The sequence below is a fragment of the Micromys minutus genome (assembly GCF_963924665.1).
Source record: "Micromys minutus genome assembly, chromosome: 3".
Lineage (NCBI taxonomy): Eukaryota > Metazoa > Chordata > Mammalia > Rodentia > Muridae > Micromys > Micromys minutus.
This window is the reverse complement of record NC_137972.1, coordinates 13,463,864-13,473,279: the sequence shown is the minus strand read 5'-3', so window position 1 is coordinate 13,473,279 and position 9,416 is coordinate 13,463,864. Positions and strand designations below refer to the sequence as shown.

Below are 9,416 nucleotides of genomic sequence, written 5' to 3'. Positions count from 1 at the left end.
TACACTCATTTTCCTGTGAGCTCAAATTGCACCCTTGGCTTTGGTGGGACTGGTGGCTAACCTAAAACCCATAATGTTTTTTCATATAAACCACAGCTTGAATCAAAATTTTTTCCATCCCAATAAATTTCTTAAATTTTTGTTCAGCTTATATTTTGTTTTTCAATTCCATTTTGTCAGTTTTAACCCCATACTTCTGTCTAGGGTTTGATCTTGGAACATGTTAGTTTTACTTTTTATTGTGAAAAGAGAACATTATTTGTAGTGTACACTTTACAGAATGCCTAGAATCTCATTTAATAGCTAAAGTACTCTCTCCAAAAAGTTCTTATTTTTATTTTTTGTGTATCTTTTTGCCCTGCATGTGTATCATCCGTACACCATGTTCCTGCATTGCCCATGGAAGCCAGAAAAAGACGTCTAATCTCCCAGAACTGGAGTTAGAGATTATTGCGAACCACTATGTGAGTGCTGGGAATTTAACTGGGCTCCCTTGGAGAAATAGCCAGTGCTCTTAACCCCAGAGCCATTTCTCCAGAGCCCTTCTCCTTCCTTCCCCCATATGCCTTTTAAGTTTTTATGTACAGCCAAACTATTCTAAATAACTTTATAAAAATGATTTAACTTAAAATTCCACTCACCTAGTTTTTTTTTTTTTTTTTTAAGGATGACTGATTTTCTTTTTACATGACAAAGAGAGGAATATTCCTGCAGGAAGTGGGAGTGACTGAAATAATGTCGGCATAAAAAGCTTCCTTTCAGAACTCCAGACTCCAGAATGGGGTGGGGGTGAGCTCATATGCATGCTCACGAGTGTACGTTTAAGTCAGAAGTCAACACTTACCTTTCTTAATCATTTTCAAATTTCTTTTTTGTCTCTCACCAAACACGGAGCTCACCAGTTTGTCTCTAATGATTGGCCCAACAAGCCCCAAGGACCCTCCTGTAAGCACTGGAATCGCAGGTGCCGGCTTTGTACCAAGCTATTTTTACATAGGTGCTGAGGGTACAACTCATGTCTTCCTGCTTGCATGCCAACCGAGGGCTGGAGGATTTATGTATACATTTCTTCTTTGGGTGTATAAGCTAATAGTTTATTTTCCACTAGTCATAAAACCTGGAGACGTCAAGAATTTCAGAAGTAGGAAGAAAGGGATTTTCTAATCTCTTCATACTGCACAGATACCTGCTACATGCAAGTGAACAATTAAAACTTGGTATGTTATAGATTGCAAGCAGCCTGACACTCAGTCTTTGACTCCTGTTCCTTCATCCTCCATGTCTAGTAAAAATGGCTAACATGTATAAGTACTCATGATGTTCTGGATACCCTGAAGAGCACTTTATGAACTTTCCTAACTTTAAGCCTCGAAGTTGTTGTGATTTTAAAAAGAATTAAACATAAGGTCCAATTCATAGTAGGCAAATATTCTACTCTCAACTATTCCCTCAGCCTAAGAGTGACATTATTTATTTATTTATTTATTTTGAAACAAGGTCTCGTGTATTCCCAGGCTAGCCTATGTAGCTATCTTAGTTAGGGTTTTACTGCTGTGAACAAACACCATGACCAAGGCAACTCTTATAAGGACATTTAGTTGGGGATGGCTTACAAGTTGAGTGGTCAGTCTATTATCATCAAGGCAGGAAGCATGGCAGCATCCAGGCAGGCATGGTGCAGGAGGAACTGAGAGTTCTACATCTTCATCTGAAACTACTAGCAGAATACTGACTTCCAGGCACTAGGATAAGGGTCTTAAAGCCCACAGTGACACACCTTCTCCAACAAGGCCACATCTACTCCAGCTGGGCCACACCTTCTAGTAGTGCCACTCCCTAGGCTCAGCGAATACAAATTATAACAGTAGCCAAGGATAGCCTTGAACTTCTGACCTTGCTGCTTCTTTCCAAGTGTTGAAATTATAGCCTCACACCATTATACCTAGTCTCTGTAGTGCTGGGGTTCAAAGCCAAGGCTTCACACATGTTCAATAAGCTCCACGAACCACACCGTATCACCAGCCTGAGAACTGTATTTAACAGGTCCGATTTCTTGCTTGATTTAACTCACATACCAAGGGTACATAGAGCTTGATTCCCACCAAATTATTGTGACTCTACAGGCCAAAAGCTCACCCACTATTATTTATTAGTCCAAGTCCCCTAGGAGAGCCACTGGACCATGTTGTAGGTCTGATCCTTATGAATTGTGCAATGAAGGACAAGAGGGAAGGGAGTGGGAGGGAGGGAGAAAGGCTGATGATAAAGGAGAGTCTTAGATCACTCTACTGTAGTGAGGGAGCTTTTTAAGACTAATGGGACATCTTAGAGGTTACTCTGCCCACCACTGTAGCTCCTCATTTCTCTGAGACAGACTTGGCTCACTGTCTCTGCTGATTCAGTAATACAGCAGACTTTAAGAATCAGAAGGGACTGTAGAGTTGGCTCAGTGGTTAAGAGCACTTGTTGCTTTTCCAGAGGACCCAAGTTCCCACCTCAGGCACTAACAAGTGCCTGTGTAACTCCAGCTCCAAGGACTCAACTTCTCTGTCTTCCTCAGATGCCTGAGCACTTGTGATATGCACACACACACACACACACACACACACACACACACACACAAACACATAAATAAAAATAAATGTAAGAAAACAAAAGGCCAAAGAGATGGCCATGTGATTGAGAGCACTTGTTACTCTTATGGAGGACCAGAGTTCAATTCCCAGCATGCACATGTTGGCTTACAATTATTCGTACCTACAGCTCCATAGTATCTAGTGCCCTCTTCTGGCTTCAAAGGGCCAAGTCGTGAATGCAGAACAGTTACATGTCCACAAAACACATCATCATCATCATCGTTGTCGTCATCATCATCATCAATGCTTTTTAAAAAGAATTGTGGTCTTGGCAAGAAGCCATGACTAGTTTCAGAACACACAAGGTGAAGTTCCTGGTCATTTGGGCTCCTCTCTGAACAGTATGTTTTCATTGCTGTCTTGTTAAGTCATTCTGTCTCTTCAAGTAGATATGCTGATTTTGTCTTTAATGACAGTTGTCCCTGCGAACCCACTTCACGGCACTGCCATCTCTGACCTAGACAATAACATTATTTAACATCTCCTTACTGTCATCCTCAGTTCCCTTAGAATGGGACCATATTACAAAAACCTAACTGTATAAGAGCCTAATTTTAGAAATGGGTGGAGACTTCTTGTCACTCTTACAAGAGCTTTGATGACCCTCTATTTACATAGATAATAAGAATCTCACCTGCTTTCATTAGCTAGACTGGCTTCAAGACTGCTGCATATTTTTGGTAGGACCATCATGATGAAGTATGTCTAGGCCTCTTCTGGTTACTGCCAGAAGAGTTCTTTCAAGTGTTTTTAGGCTAAACCCCAAGTGTCCGGTGATAGTATGACAGGAGCCCTAGGACCCAGCCCCTCCTGCTTCTCCAGAGTTACCACTCACACCTAGTTCCTGGCATTTAACAATTTGAAAAAAAAAATCACTATTTCTACAAGGCCATGCTCAAGCCTCTCCCTTTCCCTGGAATGCCTTAAGGTCACCTCCTTCTCCTCTGCCTTTGTGCCTGTGTCAACCCTATTTTAGATCCAGCATGGCTACCATCTTTCCAGAGTCCATATAGACCCCAGTCCAAAGATGATTTAGTGTAATCCCTGTCCCAATTCAGGATTTCTCACTAAGGTGTGCTGGCAGAGAGCCAGGAGGGAGATCGTTTATGACTGAACAAAACAACTGGCTATACCTCATAGTCACACAAGTCCATTATAACCACTTACAAACATATTTTTAAACATTTTTACATACGGGGGGGGGGGTTTGCCAGCATACTGAGTCTGAGAAGTACTTGCATGTCTGGGGCCTGCCTGTGGAGATCAGAAGGCATCAGATCACCTGGAACTGTAATTAAAGATGGTTGTGAGCCTCTGTGTGGATACTGGGATTGAACCTGTGTATTCTGGAAGAGCCGCCAGTGCTCTTGACTGCTGAGCCTTCTCTCCAGTGTATAATATAACCACCTGCTTATGAGACAGCTTTTCTCTATGTGACCCTTATCCTAGTGCCTGGAAGTCAGTATTCGGCTAGTAGCCTTCGGATGAAGATGTAGAACTCTCAGTTCCTCTAGTACCATGCCTGCCTGGATGCTTCCTGCCTTGATGATAATAGATTTACAAGAAACACACGATGACCAACCAAGGCAACTCTTATAAGGACATTTAGTTGGGGATGGCCTACAAGTTCAGTGGTCAGTCTATTTTATTAGATATTAGAATGGCTACTCCAGCTTGCTTGGGTTTGTTTGCTTAGAAAATCTTTTTTTTTTCCTAGCTCTTTATTCTGAGGTAATGTTTATCTTTGATACTGAGGTGTGTTTTTTGCATGCAGCACAAAGATGAATCCTATTTTTGCATCCATTTGATAGTGCCTTTCCTTTGGGGAATTGATTCTATTGGACTTGTGGATACTGTTTAAATTTGGTTTTGTCATAGAATATCTTGTTTTTTTGTTTTTTTTTTTTTTTTTTTTTCTTTCCATCTATGGTGATTGACAGTTTAGCATCTGTGATCCCTTAGAGACTTCCAAGACATTTGCCCAGGCCCTTCTGGTCTTAAAGTCTGTTAAGGAGTCAGATATAATTCTAATAGGTCTGCCTTTATATGTTACTTGGTCTTTTTCTCTTATAGCTTTAATAGTCTTTCTTCATTTCGTATATTTAGTGTTTTTATTATTATGTGGTGGAAGGATTTTTTTTCTGGCCCAATCTTTTTGGTGTTTTGTAAGCTTCTTGTGCATTTATAGGCTTCTCTCTCTCTCTCTCTCTCTCTCTCTCTCTCTCTCTCTCTCTCTCTCTCTTTAGGTTAAGAAGTTTTCTTCTATGGTTTTATTGAAAATATTTTCTGAGCCTTTGAACTATAAATCTCCTTTTTCTATTATTCTTAGGTTTGGTCTTTTCATAATGTACCAAATTTCCTGGATGTTTTGTGTCAAAAATATTTTAGATTTAATACTTTCTTTGACTGATGTATCAATTTCTTCTATTTTATCTTCTTTGCCTGAGATTCTCTTTCATCTCCTGTATTCTGTTGGTGATGCTTGCACCTGTAGTTTCTGTTCTCTTACCTAAGTTTTCCATCTCTAGGATTCCTGAGATTTCTTCGTCGTTTCAGTGCACACCCTTGATCCCAGCACTTGAGAGGCAGAGGCAAGCAAATCTCTGAGTTCAAGATCAGGCTGGCCTAGAGCAAGAGTTCCAAGACAGCCAAGGCTACATAGAGAAACTTTTTCTTGAAAAATAAGAGGGTGTGTGTGGACTTGATATTTGAAGAGGTGAACTTGGTCCGATGGTTTGAACTAGACTAAGACGGAACCAGAGCCAGGCACACGGACAGCGGACACAGGTCCTGTGAGAGCCGAAGATGGCCGTGAATGTGTACTCGACATCAGTCACCAGTGATAACCTAAGTCGACATGATATGCTGGCTTGGATCAATGAATCTCTGCAGTTGAATCTGACAAAGATTGAACAGTTATGTTCAGGGTATGCATACTGTTATGGACATGCTCTTCCCTGGCTCCATTGCCTTGAAGAAAGTGAAATTCCAGGCTAAGCTAGAACATGAATATATCCAGAACTTCAAAATACTACAAGCCGGCGTCAAGAGGATGGGTGTGGACAAAATAATTTCTGTGGATAAACTAATAAAAGGAAAATTCCAGGACAATTTTGAATTCATTCAATGGTTCAAGAAGTTTTCCAATGCAGACTATGATGGAAAAGAGAATGATCCGGTAGCTGCCAGACAAGGTCGAGAAACTGCAGTGGCTCCTCCTGTCGCTCCAGCTTCGAATAAACCAAAGAAACCTCTCGGCTCAGGTAGTGCAGCCCCACAGAGACCCACTGCAATACAGAGGACTACTGCAGCTCCTAAGGCTGGTCCCGGATGGTGTGAAAGGATCCTGGTGTGGGCAGTGGAGAGGACGAAGCAGCTGAATTGACGTAGCAGGTCACAGTATTGAAGCTTACTGTCGAAAACTTGGAGGAGAGAGACTTCTACTTCAGAAAGCTAAGGAACATCGAACTGATTTGTCAGGAGAATGAAGGGGAAAACGACCCTGTATGCAGAGGATTGTAGATCTTCTTTATGTCACAGATGAAGGCTTTGTGATACCTGACGAAGGAGTCCCACAGGAGGAACAGAAGGGTATTAAGCAGCCTGGACCAGCAGAGCAACATTCGAAGTCTTCACTCCAAATCATGTGCTTAACTGTTAAATACTCCCTTTTATTAATCTTAGAGAATTCACTGGTTTCTTTTCATAAGCAAAAAGTACCTCTTCTTCAAAGTGCACTTTGCAGAAGTCTTGCCTTTTCCTATGAGTTTGAGTTAGGAGCTGTTGCCTTGTAGCAGAGCAGTATTAGCATCTAGTTGGCTCACCAGGGGAACAAGAGGCCAACCATGGGGCTCTTCATGTGGATGCTGGTCACACTGACTGATGGAGAAGGGGTTTATAATGCATGAGGTGACAACCTCAGAAGTGTAAAAACTGAGCTGAATTCTAAGCTAATGTGAAATTCTGGCAGAGAACATTGTAATAAATAAATGCCTTAAGAGTATTTAAAATATGCTTCCATATTTCAAAATATAAAGTGTAACATGACAGGAGATTTTATGTGTCTGACATTGTGTCTGGCGAGGAAGGGCCAGACTTTAGACCCTTTGGAACCTGCTGTCATAGGCCTTTCAAGGCTGCTTGGATCTTACAGATGTAGGCTTTGGCCCAGAAGTAAAGTTTGAAAGTTCTGTAAAGTCATTTTGTGTAATTGGCCAGTTGCATCCATGCTATAAAAGCGAGCAGCAGGGCTCCGAGGGTGAATAGAGGGCATCTCTGCCCGCAGGGCCTGAGGCGAAGACCTCAGCTTTCCATCAGCATCCCTCTGATTGATTCCAAACTGTCCCCCAAGTTCCTGTCTACTGTGTTTCTGGGACAGGCCCACATCTCTGGGATTTGAATGGGCGTTGAGCCCCAGCAATACTGTCTTTTAAGTTTACTCTGGGAACTGCGCTGGCTCCTTACGTTTGCTGCTGAGTGTTGTAAATACAGCAGGCACGTGATTGTGCTGTTAAGTTCTTGCTGGACCTCTGGCCAAGCAGTGATCCCTGAAGGCCAGTGCCACCTCAGGCTCTGTGAGGCTCGATGTCCACTGTTCATAGCTCCCTATTGTCACCTGAGTACTTTGCCAGTGAAGATAAAATCCTCTAGGGTATTACTAAATGTGAAAATGTGTGTGTGTGTGTTTTATTAAGAATATATAGTACAGTGACTGATATTAATATTTAAAGTATTGCATTTCTTAATTCTCCCTCATTTGCTTTACCCACAGCCTATCCAGTTCCTTTGTTTGGCAGAACTCTGCAAAGTGTGTTACGTACCACTGAGATTATTCAGCCCCTGATGTGTTCGAATTGATTTGTTTCTGGTGGTAGCTTGTCTTATGCTGTGTGTATGTAGTGCATGCTCTGTGGAATTGAGACGAAAATCCAGATTCAGTGATTAACAATGCCAAAAGAGAGAGGGGAAGGGGTGGGGGAGAGAGAGAGAGAGAGAGAGAGAGAGAGAGAGAGAGAGAGAGAGAGTAACTAGCCATTATTCAAATGACAGTGCTGCTGTTTCCTCCTCTGTGGCCTTTCAGACTTCTGTTGCCCCCAAATTCCACTTTATTGGGAACCCATTTTCCACCTGGTCTTTCTTGACAGAGTTTTGTTTTTTTGTATTGTTTTTTTTTTTTGTTTTGTTTTGTTTTGTTTTTCTACTTTAAATGGTTTTTAAATAAAACTCTGTGTTTCCAGAGTGAAAATAAAAAAGGTGAACTCAAACCCACAGCAACCTTCCTACTTTTCCCAAGTGCTGTAAGTAAAGCCGCCACATCCTGCGCTGCACTTCTTGTTCTATTTCATCAGAGATCTATTGGTTCCTCTTTTCCACCTCCCCAGTGGTTAGCAGTTAAAAAAAAAAAAAAAAAAAAAAAAAAAAAAAAAAAAAAAAAAAAAAAAAAAAAAAACAGCACTCACCTGAAGTAAAAAGCACTAAAGTACAGGAGCACTGACCATAAGCTTCACCATGGATAGGGTTAGGAACCAGAGCCGAATTGAACCATTCTTGGTAAGTTCTGTGGAGCGGACTGCTAGCTCTGACCCGTTAGCTTAGGTCTGGAGGGGCTGGAGATGGGAAGGAGGAAGAGGAGCAAGGACACAGCTCGGTAACCAGCCCCTGATATTTCCTCCTGGCTTTAATTGCAGTTTTGCTTTGTTTGTGCCTTTTCATTTCTGAACCCCCTACTTGTGACCCACACATGTTCCAAAAGGCTTGGGTGGACTTCAGTAAGTGGGAGGCCAAGGCAGACAGCAGAGTTGCGGCCTGTGATAAATCACACAAGCCCTAGGATTTAGCCCAGCACCTGAAGTCACTAAGATTCCAAAGGTTTTCCTTTCTACTTTTTGGTTACCAAAAGTAAGATTGAAAATGTGCATCTTTTGAACCACATTCATAGATAGGAGAGAGTAAAGAGGGGGAAAGTAGTTAACCAAGATTGCCTGTAGAACCCCGAGGTTCCTGGGATTGTGGGATGAAACTGATGACCAATATGAGTCCTCACAGCCATATTGATGGGCCTCCTGTTGCTCTGCGGTGCCTGAGAGGGCTCAGTATAGTGATGCAGTCAACAGGTCCATGGTCCAGCAGTTTTCAGCCAATACTTTACTTTGAAGAAGCACAAGGACTTGTAATAACTGTGAACAAATCAGAAAAAAAGGAATGACTAAAAGTCTCATTAGTGACGTTTACACTGTAATATTGGGAATGAAAACAACAACCAAACTGGTTCCGGCTATTATGAGTCACGAAATTGTCTGAGTAGCCATTGTAAGTCTGATCAAACAACCACACAATTAAATTTTATATTAGAATATGAGTATAGGACATCTGGAAATACAAACAAGAGGATGATGAAAGGAAATTAGTTCCCCTGGGTTTCAAAATACCTCTGAAACGTCACTAATTAAGACAGCTGTCACGGACAAAACCAGACAGGACGTATCAGTGGGAAGACAGAGACAGCCCACAAATGGACACACAGACCAACAGAATCGGTTTATAGTAAAAGGAGCATCCCAGGGATAGCGGGTAACTCGGCATCAGAGCATCTGTCTTGTAGGCACAGGGTTCAGTTCTAGATCTATAGGAAGAACATTCACTGTTATTGGAATTAAAGTTTAAGAGCCAAAGGATAGAAAATCTGTAATTTTTTTTACATCTGTAACTCAGCACTATGAAAAACTAAGCAGGAAGATGGTTACAAATTCAAGCCCAACCTGGGTTACATAGAGAGTTCAA

The 9,416-nt window shown here is 41.7% G+C and overlaps 1 pseudogene across 1 annotated transcript; it reads left to right on the top strand.

Annotated features, from left to right (window-relative positions):
• Positions 1 to 5,441: 5,441 nt before the first annotated feature.
• Positions 5,442 to 6,430, top strand: LOC308418358 (microtubule-associated protein RP/EB family member 1-like; annotated as a pseudogene). Its single transcript has one exon. The product of its transcript is annotated as a microtubule-associated protein RP/EB family member 1-like (transcript).
• Positions 6,431 to 9,416: the final 2,986 nt, after the last annotated feature.